Genomic DNA, 16,330 nt, shown 5'->3' on the forward strand with positions numbered 1-16,330 from the left:
CTTCTTTGGCTTCTCTTTTGCTTCTTTTCTCTCCTCTTGTTTCCTGTTCTCCTCACCGCTCACATGAGTTCTTATACATCTTCATCCAGATTGCTTTTAGGGGTTTCCTTTGGGTTCAGTTATCTTTCAATTCAGGGCTCGTTAGGGGTATACCCAATACTGATGTTCTCCACTCCATTTAGGTGAAAGCAGTCTGCTTTCGGGTTATGCCCTTTGCTTTTGTAGTCTTATTAATTGCTCAAGCTGCTTTCCACTCATTATAAGACAGTATTATTTTGCTTAGGCTCCTTGGTTACCTGTTGAATAATTTGTGCTGTGGGGCTTCTTCCAGTTCCCTTGGTAACAGCTTCTGATCCCATTGGGGTTGCCTCGGGACTGGGCGAATCTCCCCCAAAGTTTTGGTTCTTTATCTAGGCCGGTTGCCTCCTCTTCCTTGGAGCCTTGGTACCTGTATTGCCTTGTTTTACTGAAGATGTTATTTTACCATGTAATGCTTTGTTAAGCGGTGCACAAAGTTTGTTACCCCCTTTACAAAAAGCGAAATGTTTTCATTTTGCAGTTGTTACCTGTATTGATATCTCTTAATAAAAATCTTTGAAAGAAAATTATACTGTTCTGTAACACCAAATACAGCTTAAAAACATCCCCATCCCGATCCCCATAGCAAGTAACTTAATTGGTTGGTATTTTTCCATGCCACCTTCGAAGTTACATTAAAATCCTTTCCCTGGTACAATATTTTCTAAACATGTTTTTGTTTTGTAAAATGTCACTCATGGCAGCGCGCAGCGCCCTGTGCCATTTTTGTGCAAATAGCTTACATGAATTAGTATAAAGGTATGAAGCTGAGGGCATGAACATGAACATTTCAGTGTGTATTAATCAGCATTTTCTCATTAGTTTTAGGGATTCTTCACACATTGTATAAACCTGTGGCTGTTGTGCAAATGGGGCAAAAACATATTATTAGTCTTAAAAAAAAAATGCATATGGTCAGAATTTAGTATCAAAAACATAAAGCATATAACAGATTTTATGCTAGTTTCCTCTAAACATGGCATTTCATGTACTGTAAAATGAAAACTAGGTGTTTTAGGCCAGCAATGAAAATATATATTATTCACATGTTTCTCCAGAAGCACCAATGAGTTAAACTTTCTCCATTGTGGTTTGTTATTGTACCTTATCAGTATTCAGTTTTGGCTTCCAGTCCAAAGTCAAAGACAAACTAATCAAACTGATTCTGTAGAACCTGAAAAGTCACGTTTCATTATAATTGTAATGGGTGACCTTCTGGCCTAATCACATAAAATTTTAATTGTATCTTGCACTTACAAAGCCTGCCACCACTGTACTTCAATCCCAATGAATATTACTACCATAAAAAAAGATGCTGTGAGGAACACTAAGTCCTTGAGTACCATAACTATGGAAAAATTGATGCTGTATGGGATCTATTTATAAAGAGTTTGCAAAGCTATTCATCCAGCGAAACTGCATGTACATTGGTTCTGTGTGTATTAACCAGCATTTGCTCATTCGTTTTAGGGATTTTTCACATATTGTATTAAGCTGTGGGTGTTGAGGAAATGGGGTAAAAACATATTTTTTTGGAGTAATTTCTCTTTAGATTGAATGTTCTTTGGATATTTTCTCTTCTGACTGAACATTCTTAGGCAATTTTCTCTTTGAGTCAATATTCTTAGGACATATTCCATTTGGATCAAATGTTCTTAGAGTTTTTTTCTCTTCTGATCTAATGTTTAGGGTCATTTCTTTTTCTTAGGAGCAACTGTTCTTAGAATAGAATAATAGAATCAGGGCTTTTTTTCAGCTGTAACTTGGTTCAACTCAGTTCCACTACCTCTGGCTCAGGCGCTCTGCTCCCTTCTCATCACTATCACTGGTAAGCACAGAAGTCCATCTTCTGTGTGTAGCAGTGATAGCTTGTCTCCCAATGGCTCCAACAGATCTGATCTTCTGAGCGGCTCCCACTGTGTGTAGGATGGGGACAAGGTGGATGCCAGTGCCCAGGGTGCATTGTGGATGTGGACACCCCCACTGGATGATCTCCCAGCAAGTGAGAGAGGAGGAGCCACCTACAGTGTGCGGGGAGGTTCTAGAGCTGGCTGGGTGCTTCAGTCTAATACAGCAACAAAGAAAGACATGTGGAAGATTGTTGAGATTTTAAGGAGGGGGGAGAAAGATGGGGGCAGTGGAGGGAGATTGCATGCAGAGGTCAGAGCTGAAGAGGGTTGAAAATTAGATATGGAGAGGTGGTGCAGAGGTAAGCAGCTGTGGAAGAAGGCTAAACTTTGCACTCGATATGCAGTGCACCCCTGAACTCTGCACTATGTACATGGCGTACCCCCAAAATCTGCACGTAGCGCACCCCTGAACGCTACACTCTGTAAAGAACACCTCCCTCCCCTCCAAACTCTGCATTCTGTATTCCTGGTATTTACTCTATTCTCCTGCCATTTAATGCCCCTTCAATACCCTCCTACTGTTAGCTAAATATGAGCACACAATTACTCTTTGATGCAGTTTGAAGGGTGTGTGTGCAGGGGAGGGGGGTCGTGTTTGAGTTCCTGCACTTATTTTCTCAGAAAAAAACTAACTAAATAGAATTGATCATGTAAACATGTACTGTATATTAGCTGAAACATTCTAATTACATTAAATTTGCCAACATTGAAACAAACATGATTCACTTAATGAATGTTGTTTAAGACATTTTAAATATCATAAATTATACTTTGCACATTAAAACATTTGCAAAGTTAATGTTAGTGACTTTTGTTCAATTTCTGACACATTAACACTTTTTTTTTTATAGTATCTATTATTTTATAATTATTATAAATATAGGAAAGCAGGTTAATTTAGAGCACCCTGACAATTTCTCACAAAATGAGGGAGGATTCATTTTATATACAGTATTTCCTAAATTTGGTCACAGAGGGTTTCCCTAAAGTATCTGTAGATGAGCATCTTTTCCTGTATTAGACGTCAATATACTTTTGTAGAGAAAACAGATATACTGGAGGGACACAATATACAGCAGTGCTTTTTAAGGAACCAAAGGATCATCTTGATGAAACACACTGTCAAAAAAGGTTCAGCATGGTCAAACTTTTGGACCATTCGGGGTCGGTTTTATTCTGATCCTGTGTGTACAGCTAATCTGTCCTTACATAGATCACTAGCATTCTGCCATCTCCCCAAGCTAGGATGCAGAAAAACAAGAGAGAAGGCATCCCAGTGAACCTGTACTTGCACTGTTGGGAACTCTGACAGTAATCAATAACAAAAGAGCTGGGTATGCGGTTATATCTTGACATGGTAATTCTACCCGAATAAGGTTGCTTACACATGCTTTAACGTTAATTTGTGCATTGACCATGCAGGTTAAAGCAAAGTTCACTTTAATGCAGACCTCCACAAATTCATACACTTTAAGCAATCAGAAAAAGTATAAACTAAGACAGTGTACTCTCCTAAACACAATACCAGCAGAGTTCATGAAAGTGATTCTAAAGTCTCATTTTTTTATTTGTTAAAAACAACAAACATGGTGTACCTACCTGCTCTGTGTAGTGGTTTTGCACAGAGCAGCCCAGATCCTCCTCTTCTTGGGGCCCTTTTTGGTGCTCCTGGTCCCTGCCTCTTGAGTGCCTCCACAGCAAACACCTTTTTTGCTTCCTGTTTAAAATATTTTCATACAGTAGATGTGGTGATTTTTTCTGCACTGGTAAGCTGCAATACAGTAAACACATTTTTTTCTTCTTGTGTTTAGTTTTATTTTACACTGGTATTAGACTGAAAGCTGCAATAGATTGCCAGTTTCTCTGCCAACAAAGGAACACAATATGCTTCTATCCTGCTTACCTGCTAACCTGCTTACCTGTCCTTATTAACAAGCTTGAGACAGCTTCTCAAGTCAGGCGGGTTAGCAGGTAAGCAGGACAGAAGAGCCATGCTAACTAGGTAGAGCCATCCTACCTAACAAAAGCTACTCTGTCCTATCCCACCCTCTCCCCAACCAAACAACACATGAAATGGTAGCCTGCTCCTGTCTGCTGGATTTTTATAAGGTAGGGTGAAAATTACCATGCCTTTTTATTCCTGCTAAAGGATGTGGCAATACTGATTCGTGATTCTGATGAGCTGATAGGGAATGTAGAAATTACCTAATTTTGTTTGACAAGTGTTTTTCCTTCTCCCATAGTAATATGTGCAAAGTAACTGCAATCTTAGTTGGTGTTGTTTTTAATCAAACTAAAGCCTAGAATATCTTGTATTTGGAGAAAGGCACTTGATTGCCGAAATGCGTTATTGACATGGTTTTCTACATGTGCTTGCCAGCAGGATTGAACAATGTGGATCAGCGGTGTCAGGTGCTATGAGAGCGGCTGCTTGTATACACTGACAGCTGCCGAGAGGAGTATGGATCATTTCACTGTCACTTGCGGTCTGACTCAATCTATTGTTTTTAATGTGAGTGAATATAGATTTTAATAAAATAAGTTAATTGTATACAGTATTATGCTGTGAGGTTTTTATATCTTCCTGCGGACATCTGCGTATGTGTAACAACGTACTTATACTATAAGGCATCAGGAGTGAAGGCTGAAGGGGGAGATGCTTTGAGGCTTCTCTCCATCTGTCCATCCATCCATATGAGATCCCATGTCATCTGAGCCCAATCAGATATATTTTGGGCATACATAGCTAGTGAGGGTTTATCCAAGATTTGGTAGTGGGCTACAATCAGGGATTAAAGACTTGAGAAGCTGTCTCAAGCTTGTTAATAAGGACTTAAAGGAGGTTGTGGACTTTCCTTAAATGGACACTTTGGGGTTGATTTACTAAAGGCAAATATACTGTGCACTTGCTCCAGAGCTTAGTAAATGAGGTAAAGCTTCACTTTGCAAAGAATACTCAATCACATGCAAGGAAAATAAACAAACAGCATTTTTGCCTGCAGATGATTGGATGGTAGAAATCACTGATCTAATGGTAATTATTGTGTGGGGTTGTTTTTCAGATGTTGGACTTGGCCCCTAAGTTCCTGTGAAGGCAACTCTTAAGGCGTCAGCATACCAAGACATTTTGGACAATTTCATGCCTCCAACTTTGTGGGAACAGTTTGAGGATGGCCCCTTCCTTTTCCAACATGCCTGCACACCAGTGCACAAACAAGGTCCATAAAGACATGGATGAGTGAGTTAGGGGTGGAGGAACTTGACTGGCCTGCACAGAGTCCTGAACTCAACCTGATAGAACACCTTTAGAAGGAAGAGCGGAGACTGCGAGCCAGGTCTTCTCGTCCAAATCAGTGCCTGACCTCAGAAAAGCCCTTCTAGAAAAATGATCAAACATTTCCATAGACATACTTCTAAAACTTGTGGACAGCCTTCCCAGAAGAGCTAAAGCTTGAAGCTAATATAGCTGCAAAGGGTGGGCCAACTCAATATTGAACCTAGGAACTAAGGCTGGGATGCCAATAAAGTTCATGAGCATGTAAATGCAGGTGTCCCAATGCTTTTGACATTATAGTGTATGTCAGATTGCAGCAAACAGTGAAAGTCAATAGGGATCACAATTAAGTAATAATAAAATGGTTTATCTCCTGTCAATGTTTTGCCTCTTGTATGTGTAAATAGACGTAATCTCCTTTTCCTGTGCAAAGTTGCCATTGAGCATTAGGGAACATTTAAATCACAAAACAATATCAAATATGACAAAAAACAAATTGTTTCACAATATGAATTCATCTATGAATTAATGAAAATAAATAGTTAATGAAGCTGTGAGGAACTGAATGTTCTAGACATCTGCTTAATTTTAGGTTCATTCTGTAATGTAGTGTAAAAAATAATTATAATAATTAATTCATAATAACCAATCAGATTTCAGGCTACTAAATGAAATGCTGATTTGTTGCTATATTTTCACACTGGACATTACCTCAACATTAATTATTTGTGCTTCGTGACCTTTATGTATTCAACAAATAAATATTTTTGTCTTTTTTTCAAGAACTGAAGTTTATTACAAACAATCCTATTTGGCCCTTTAATAAATAATACTATAATATGTGTTTTGTATATGTTTTGCATATTTAAATCTTTATATCATGATCTCCGTTACCAGATTCATCATGAGCAACCTTAATGTTTATTCAGTGTGTTTAACATTTACATGAAATTACAGTAAAAAAAAATGGTTTGGCAAATGCAAATAAATGCAGAACATTAACATTTAAATTTTACTTCATGATTATCTCAGCCATTATAAGGCGAGGCAGACATCAAACAGATTGGGAAGCAAAACATTTCACATGCTATGGGTGATGGCGGCAAGCTATTTTTAGCCTAGGCAATCAGAGTAATTTATTTATCTTTTTTAAAGACCGGCTCTATTGATTATGCTTCATGCTCAAGCTTTAGACTAATTACAGCAAAAAATACATATATTTTTAATAATATGTGTGCAGTGAATTTTAAATTACTAAACGCAATAGGGATACTGTGGACATTTTTATTAATATTACATCTTTCCTGTTCCTTGATTGTAACAAATGTGTGCCCATTCACGGTAAAAAAAAAGTCAAGGAAAAAAAGTCTGTAAATGATTTTGTACAAACTCTGTACCATTTATAGTCTTAAATGCCATGTTGAATGAATATATAAAAACTTGTGTATATATAAATAAACTGCATTAAAGCGTTTAGTTTCTGCAGATTCTGCAGGGGTGTGGTTTACAGTCTGGGGTGGGTGTGGATTGCCATTATTCCAGAGGCATAGGAGGCATATTTGACTGTTAATTTAGGGACTGGGATGTGAGCTCTTAGTGCAGGGGCAGGACATTTGTAAATCACAGTTGTCATATTAGATAGTGTTAGTCCAGGGAGTTCAAGCATCTGACTTTCACCTTAGGGTGTTGCGTGTGATCTATATAAGGGTAAGTGTACTTTTGGAGAGTTGGGGGTAGCTGTCAGTCCAGAGGAATACATGGTTATATGTAGAAGTGACCTCTAGAGAAAATAAAACAAACAGGAGCCCATTTTCATCACCGCTTTTGTGATAACGTGTGTGATATCCTAACATGTAACAATGCAAATTGCATGCAGTGCAGAACAGCACAATAAACAGTTTTCAGTCCTGTTCTGTGTGTTTTGCTGCACTGTCCTAAAAAGCATCTTGCCCTATTTTTGTTTAAATTAATTTTGAAAAGGCTGTCTAATGCAACACAACACACTTCGACACATGACAACATGTGCATTGCAGTGCACAGCACTGTGGGGTGAATGGGCCTTAAAGCAATGTGCATGCATTACAAATGTTAGAGCCATACAAGTGCCATACAGTAATTATTTATTTATTTTTTAATCTTTTTATTACAGCATTTTAGTGTAGAAAACAAACATAGTCAACATAAAACAAGGCGAGAGTCCACGCAGGAGCGATATGAAAAAATTACTAGACACCGGCATGGGAAACTGGCAAGGGCCTCACCAAAAAACAAAAAAACTGTGGTGTGGCTCACAAAAACACTCGCTCCTTGTAATATATGAAGTACATTAGATATATAACAGCATGAGTCCTATAAATGTCTCTACTTGCAAAAAATACCCCCTCCTCAGACATGAAACCAGCACATTACATAGAATGTTTAGGGCATAGACTTTGCAGAGGCAGTTGTGGGTTCAGCCAGCCAGCTAGACCATGCCTTGTTGTACTTTTGGGGCAACCCCTGTTAAAGTAAGTATCCTTATACAATGATTAACTATTATTTACTAAATGTTTCCATCCAAATTGAGAGAAGGAGGGGCTGATTTTTTCCAGCACAATGTCATTGCCTGTCTAGCATAGAAGAGAAGCAAGCTGAATTGGTGCTTCCAAAACACGGTGATAGTGGGACAGGTCCAAAAAATACGGGGAACATCCCTGGGAGAGGGACCACACCTCCAGCATTCCTGCGGGTGCCATACAGTAATTATTTGAAAAGCTCATCTTCCTTTAGTAAATCAAACCTGTGGATACGGGTAGAGGAGGGAGCAGATAAAAAGAAGGGGCAAGAAGTAGACATATCCACCAATGTTAAATGAGGGCAACAAAGTTCTAGGCAAATTCCATTGCAACATGCAACTTCTCTTGCATAGTGACCAGCCTACTTGCTTTTAGTAAATCAACCCCCCTTGACTCACCACATAGCTCCTTTCTTCATGTTTTAAAAAAAGTGTGTGTGACAAAAACTAAGGGCATCTGAACAGTGAAGGGTCAGCCATAGGGGCTCCCGGGGTAGGGACCTATCAGTTTTTGTTGCAGGAAAAAAATGTGTCTCTGTGATAAAATGTGTTCTATGCTTTCAATGCTAGTCCTACACCTGCAGTTTCCTTCCCTGGTTGTTATATCTCTCTCTCTCTCTCTCTCTCTCTCTCTCTGCTTCTCAGTAGATTAGAAAAAAAAGTCCAATTGTGATTTTTTTTTCTAATCTGCCTAGCAACAGACCGTAAATCCGAAAAATCATTTACAAATGTATTTTGAACACTAAGTAAACAGTTTTTCCACACTTACTGGCCAGTCCCTCATTGTGTTCGATGGAGCTCTTTAGGGTGGGCTGAAATACCGACCTGGCTCACCTATTGAGCTCCCTAATTTGCTCCCTGCACCAGAGGGTTCACTCTAAAAATGTCCTCCTCCCCTCTCCTCCCAGTGGCATTGTGTGGGGGGGGGGAGCTGATCATTTTGCCCCAGTTGCAACATTTAGGGGGGCACAAAACTAGTCCTCCGCCATACCGAGGGTCTGTGCTGCAGCTTAATGTCTCCCCCAGCCCCTACACCTCTGACAAGGCATTCGAGCATTCATATACATGGCACCCTATTACAACTCCCCCTGCCACAGTCATCCTTTGGTCCAGCCTGTCCCTCTGGTACAGCCTGTGCGTGAGAGCAGCGGAGGGGGAGGGGCAGTGGTCAGTTTGCATCATGGGAGAGGTGCAGTGGCTGTTAGCTGACCTCCCAGGGAGGGACACCAAAGAGCTGGATGGCAGGGACTCCTAAACAATACTGCCTGCCTGGTGCTGGGGAGAGCTCTGATCAGATGAACAATGAGGCTAAGAAGAGGTAAGGAGGATTATGGATCCACAGATCTACATTGTACTGTGTGTGGGGGAGGGGGGGGGGGGTTGGGGGGAGTGTGAGTAGTGCAGGAAGTAGGAATCAGGTAGGTCAGTGTAGTCGTCGGGTAGGTCAGTGTAGGGGTCAGGTAGGTCATTGTAATAGTCAGGTAGGTTAGTGTAATGGTCAGGTAGGTCATTTTGGGGGTCAGGTAGGTCAGTGCAGTGGTCAGGTAGGTCAGTGTAGTGGTCAGGTGGGTCTGTGTAGGGGTCAGGCAGGTCAGTGTAATGGTCAGGTAGGTTAGTTTAGGGGTCAGGTAGGTCAGTGTAGGTAGGACAGTTTAACCTCTCTATCGGTATGATTCTTTTGGATATTAGGTGCTGAAAGCGGTACCATTATTTTGCATGTAATTCTTGTGAATGAGCAGCCCAAACCAACTGTATATATATATGTGTGTATGTGTGTGTATATATATATATATATATATATATATATATATATATATATATATATATATATATATATACATATATATATGTATGTATGTATGTATATATATATATATATATACGTATATATATATATATATGTATGTATGTATGTGTATATATATATATATATATATATATATATATATATATATATATATATACATAAAAAGTACAGTAAAGCTGCAGGAAAGGGCACTGGGGGGCAATCTAAAGTGATTTTTTTTATTTTGAATAGTATCAGTGTGTTTGGTGTGTTTTACATTTGAATTTGCCGCCGGTTCCAACCCCCTGCAAATGTCACGTTGGTAGGAGACGGAAGCCGTGACACGGAGACGATCGGGAGGAAGAACCACCGCTAGACACCGCCGGGACACATCGCTGGATCCCGGTGACAAGGTAAGTAACCCTGCTTACAGGATCCAGCGATGCTTCTAGCGGTACCCCGAGTGTGGCTCGGGGTTACCGCTTTTGGCTCTGAAATTTAACCCCGAGCCACGCTTGGGAATACCGCTAAGAAGGTTAATGGTCAGGTATGTTAGTGTAGGGGTCAGGTAGGTCAGGAGAGGGGGCAAGTAGGTCAGTGTATGGAGCAGGTAGGTCAGTGTAGTGGTCAGGTAGGTCAGTGTAGGTAGGAGTCAGGTAGGTCAGTGTAGATAGGTTAGTGTAGGGGGCAGGTAGGTCAGCATATGTAGGTCAGTGTAGGGGGCAGGCAGGTCAGTGTAGTGGTCAGGTAGGTTAGTGTAGTGGTCAGGTAGGTTAGTGTAGGCGTCAGGTAGGTCAGTGTAGGCCGGTCAGTGTAGTGGTCAGGTCAGGATCAGGAGTGGGTTCAGTCTATAAGGGGTGGGACAGAGTCTGGTGCCCCACCATCCTAAAATTTCAACGGCCGCCACTGTATCTGAATGTATAATTATTTGTCTTATTGTTACTGACACAGTGTCATGTATGCTGCTAGTCCCACTACAGCTAAAGTATGTAGAGCCAACACCTATCCATGGCAATAATATATAAACAAAAGACAATTTTGAAGGAAAAGTTAGTTAGAATGAAAGACCACTGTACTTTTAAACAGATGCAGCATATGAATTTACCAGCTATATGGTAAAGATTTGTTACATTTCTCTAAAAATATCCCTGAAACTCTGAAATTAAAGTGATGTGATAAATAATCCTAATTATTTCATAGCTTGATTCTACATTTAGATATCCAATATGGCTGTTGTGCTATGACTGTGCAGAGAGATGATGCAAGGGGCACACAGGTTTTCTGTAGGAGGATTAAAAAGAATTGTTCCAAAGAAATGTTGTCACTGGACTGTATTAGCATTGGCTTATTTGCAAATCTAATTCAAACTGAATAGAAGCAAAATGTTTTTTTTATAGGTGTCCTGACCAAGAGTAATTTCAAGTACGCCGTTAGCAGAAACATTGCCATTTCAATTTAGGATTTTTCTTTAGCTTAAATACTACAACTACACTAGCCAACTTTTTTTACTATAAGTGCTTGTAATTTTAGATTTCCATTAACATTTCTTACCAGGCGGCATGGCTGAAAGCAGGGTCAGACTGCCTTATTCCCAAGAAACAGGCAACAAGTTACATATCATTGAAGCTGACTACACTTGAGGTGTTGTCTGCAGAAGCACAATAAGACCTTCTGGTTTGGAACCTTCATAACACAACTGTTGAAACTATGTGAAAATATATTGTTCAATACATTACAAAAAAGCTGTGTAGATGTTTTATATTATACAATGTTAAATATTCTCCAAACTGCAGGTGGGCAACCATAGAAGGTTGAGATCTACTGTAAAGGAGACCTTTCAGTTAGTACAAACCTGCATGATTACATAACAGACATGTCATAGCATACACCAAAAGTATCATTAAAAGGAAGTCAGCTTTGGTCCATTTTTTCTGGGCTAAAATTATGTTATCAGTTTACTGCAGCCAGTGATTAGAATCTGTAGCACTGGTGAGAGGCTACAGCAGTGGCTGATCTATGGGCATAGAAGTAGTAAACACTTTGGCTTTGGAGCACTGGGGACCTTGGTTCAAATCCCAACCAGGGCACTCTTACAGGTACTCTGGTTTCCTCCCACACTCCAAAAATAAGCTGGTAAGTTGATTGCATTCTGTCTAAAATAGACCCGGTAAGTGTCTTTATGCTTGTTAGGTAGAGACCTTGGAATGTAAACCCCCTTAAAGGCAAGAACTGATTTTAATGTTCAATATGTAAAATGCTGCATAAGTTGTTGGCACTATAAAAATACCTGTAAAAATTGACCACAGCCAAAAACTGGACAGGCACCAGGATTTACATAACTTTATCATCTCTGAGCCAGTCTATCAGTCCAGGAAGTTGAAGCTGATGCAGGATGATGTCTAAATCAATATGGTGATATCCTTCTTAAGAAAAAAACAGTTCAAAGCATTGTCAGCGGGAGTGGTTTGATATCATAATCAGTAATAAATATCTGTGTTATGCTTATATGTTACATGCATTTAATGTATGAAATATACCCAATGTTAGGGTTACTTTAACTACACTGAAGCTTTTATCATGATAAAAATGATGTGTAGCGCTACCTCTGAAAGAGCTGCTGGTTAAGATGAGTTTTCTGTTCCTAGCCTCGACCTTTCCAAAGACATCAGCCCCTCCAACATACCAGGCTGAATACACCTACAGAAATATCATAATAAAATCACTGTCAGCAACACTAAGTACCCAGCAATAAGTATGTTTCAAACAAACCCAACAGTAAGCCCCGGTTCACATTTGTGCGAGTGCCGGGTTCGCATGTAATATCGGAGCGCACTGCTCCGACATTACATGCGATCAGCTGTGCGGTGCGAGTTTAGCCATACAGTTTGTATGGCTAAATTCGCATCGCACCCGGAGCAAACACGCACAGGAGGCATTTTTGCAGCCGCATCAGGATCGGATCGCACAGCGGTTCACACTTGTGCGATACGCTCCTGTGCGAACTGCACGATCGCACTGCGATATGCGATCAAACTGTGGGTGTCGTTAAGATTACATTGACACCCCCAGCGTATCGCATATGGCAGTGTGAACTGCCGGGGGTGCGTGTGCGATGCGGGAACAGGCTGCGAATTCGCAGCCTTCCCGCATCGCATAAATGTGAACCGAGCCTAAGACGATTAGTAAAAAGCTAATTTAGTATATTGATGTCAAACAAAGTTGTTAACAGGCAGGCAGAGGTAAAGGATAAAATGACAAATAAAGGTAATAATTCACTTTAGTATACAGGATAATTAGCAACAAGGACAAGCTTAGAATGACGCTTTCAATCCAGATCAGCATAAAAAGTAACAACGTCACCTGAAGTGCCTCAGTAAGAGCCCATTCAGACAGGGGCGACATGACTTGCTGGGGCGACCTGTGAAGTCGCGGTGCACAGAGTGCACCGCGACCTTGGCGCGACATGCACAGACTTCATATAATTGAAATCAATGCAAGTCGCCTCCAGGTCGCCCCAAAGTAGTACAGGACCCTTTTTCTAAGTCGGAGTGACTTGTGTCGCTCCTATTAGAACGGGTCCTGTGCTAATCAATGGCAGGCGACTGACCGCGACTTGTCAGGTGACCAAGTCGCCTGACAAGTCGCCCCAGTGTGAATTGACCCTAAGCGGTACTTGAACTATAAACTACTGGAACTATACTGGCAGAGTGATATAATGGTGGCTATGCTAGGCCTAAGACCTTCTGGTAAGCACTGTTTGTATGTGAGAGGTCAAGAATGGGTCTAGGGAGACAAAAGGGAAGGACAAATTATCTGACTGGAACTGTCCTTAGGATGCTTCTTCCACCAGTTATCGTTGGGGGCCTTTAGGAAGCATTGGTGCACAGTCCTAATGAACCTGCATGCAAAAAAGGATTTTTGTAGGGGTGGTGAAGTATTTGCACTGATGCACTGTAGAGGAGGGATAGGTAACAGGTAAAGAAGATGCATCAGAATGCAGTGGCAGCTCACTATAGTTGTGGTATAGAGCTGGTAGGGGTGCAGTATAGGGCTGGTATAAATGCAGTATGAGCTGGTTGTAGAAAGTGTCCAGCTCTCAACAACTCAGTCTCTGCTAGCAGTGTAAGTAATGGGCCAATAGCCCTCACACCAGTCCCAAGGGTACAGCTGTAGGCTTCAGAGTAAGAAGGGGTCCCCTCAGCCTCTTCTCGAAGCCTCCAGCAAACAGTGGTGCAAGCGGGTGGTGTATGAACTCTCAGATCTCCTTGTGGCAGTGACATGGGTGTCGCTGGTGCAGCCAATTCTGTGCTGCAACAGGCGTCCACAACTCACTAACACAGAATCAGGTCTCTTCTGACCAGTCCTCTGGTGGACAGGAGCAGGTGGGCAGAGGTCCTGTATGATGTGGTGATATGGTGCTGGGGGACGAACCATTGAGCATAGCTTGCTCCAAAAATCTTGGTTTCTGAATAAACATTAGTGGTCAATTGATCTTTAACAGAGTTACAGGCAGCAGGAGAATATTTACTTGCTACTTTTGCAAGGACATCATTTGGGGGGAATTTATTTTCCCAACAGGGTTGCTTTAAAACTGAAATCCAGACAAACAGCTAAATACACTAATAATATACACATATTGATGCAGGTTTACTTGACAAAAGATTTGTATTTCTGTCCATCAAGTTTTGAAATTTACACTGGATTGCCCCACAGCACAGCCCTGTCTAGCAGTAGAGGAGCCCTGATCTTTCTCTGTTGCGGTTTCACTTTCAGGGCTCCTTCCAACCTGACCTTCAAGCCTGCAGCCTATTTTCATAACCAGTTAATTAAAAACACCCCAATTTCTCCCATCTCTGAAAGTCTGGGGACGAGAGAATTTGTCTGTGAAAATAAAGTAGCTGGCAGCTACAGCTGCAAGTTCAGGCAGCCTGTGGCTCATGAAAAAGACAGGGATCCCCCCCCCTTTTTTCTCTTTCATCTTTCCCCCTTTCCCTCTCTCCTCTCTCCCCACTTTCTCCTCCCATGTAGGCCCAGCCTGGTACGCCTGGACTGAGACAGTAGAACAATATCATGCAGCCTTTGTGCAAATCTGCAAATCAAAAATGTCAGCACGCATATAAACACTATTTAACTACAAACTGTGTGTAGATATTTTTGACACACAATAATATTGTTTACTTTACTGTAAAGTTGAAGAAAAACCTAACTATAACTATTCTTGAAAATGTTCCCTGCCCCCTCCTACCTATACTGCATACCCTGTATAATTTATTAAGTCCAGTCATGTGATCCAGGGAGGGAGTGCTGACACTGACACCAGATGGGTTATGGGAGCCTATGCATGTTGTCATGGCTCCAGGAATTCACTGCCAACGCTGAGCACTCACTTACACAGGGAGCCGAAGCGGCTTAATCACATGACCAGACCGGATTAAAAAAAGGTAAGTATATAGATTCTTTTTATACAGGCTATGCAAGATAGCTAAAAGGAGGGGGGGGGGGTAACATTTTTAGGAATATGTTTTTGGAAAATAATTACAGCTACCCCTTCTAAGGAAACTGTTTTATATCTGTTATATAACAAGAAGCTCTGTATTGTTTGCAATGCTTAAAATTTCAGAGTCTACAAACTTCAAAGTGTACCTATAGTTTACCAGTAAACACACCAAGCAATTTAATAAGAGCTTGCAAAATCAGGACAGTCTCTGCAAAGCATATGAATAACAAAGTAATTTCGTGAATATGCCAAGGAGGAGAAAACATACTTTCTAAATACTGTAGGATCAATTTGTCCTTAACTATTGCAGTAAGGCTACCTTTACTGACTACAAAAGGAGCTAACAGCAGGGAAACGGTAATTGAAGGCACACACATGTCTGATTAAATCTCTGTAAAGCTTTGCATTTTTCTGTAATATAAGCCTAGTAGTGCTGGTAAAAACGTGGTAAAATTAGGGACTTCTGTGAGTTTTCCAGAGATTAAAGTATCACTAAACCCCCCAAAAGTGAGAGAATTGCAGCTTATAAATTCTTAGATGTAATGACTGCATTCATTCAATTTTTTTCCACACTTTTTTGCTTTATTTTATCTTGGTAATTCTGCCAATAACACGCTTCCTGTCCAAAGCTGACAGCTGTACTGAACAGCTTTGTCACCCTAGGAAAGGGTGGGAGAGGTGTTTTGTCGTTCACAAAGATAGCAGGTGATAATGCTTGTGAGCGGGGCTGCTTATCCTGCATGTGGGGGTTCTTTTGCTGGGCACACACTCATCATCAATGCCTGGGACCAGGCGGGGACTGCTGTCATGAGAAAATCACTGCTAGCAGTCTTCTGTTCGTCGTGTTCTTCTGTGCAGGACCTGGTTTGGCTGATGACTTTCCTGGCTCTCGTTCTCGCATCGACAGATGACGCAGCATCGGCAGACAATCCGGCATTGGCAGACTACATGCTACTAGACTCGACCCTGGCTTGGATGACTACCAGCTTCTAGACTTGATCCCGGCTTGGATGACCACCTGCTTCTGGACTTAACCCTGGCTGTTCCTGATTTCGCTCCTCACTCTTGCGGTGCTTTATTGTTGTTGCCCTAATAAACTGCTTTAATTTACTTGCATCTTCGTGTGGTCTGGTTTCCTGGCACCCTGACACCATCTCTAGCATGCTGCCCTGGCATACCTCCATGAAGTAGAAATCAATGGTTGGTGCTCTCCAGCTGCTGGTGATTCTTC

This window comes from Pelophylax lessonae, assembly GCF_965119305.1.
Source record: "Pelophylax lessonae genome assembly, chromosome: 3".
NCBI classification, from domain to species: domain Eukaryota; kingdom Metazoa; phylum Chordata; class Amphibia; order Anura; family Ranidae; genus Pelophylax; species Pelophylax lessonae.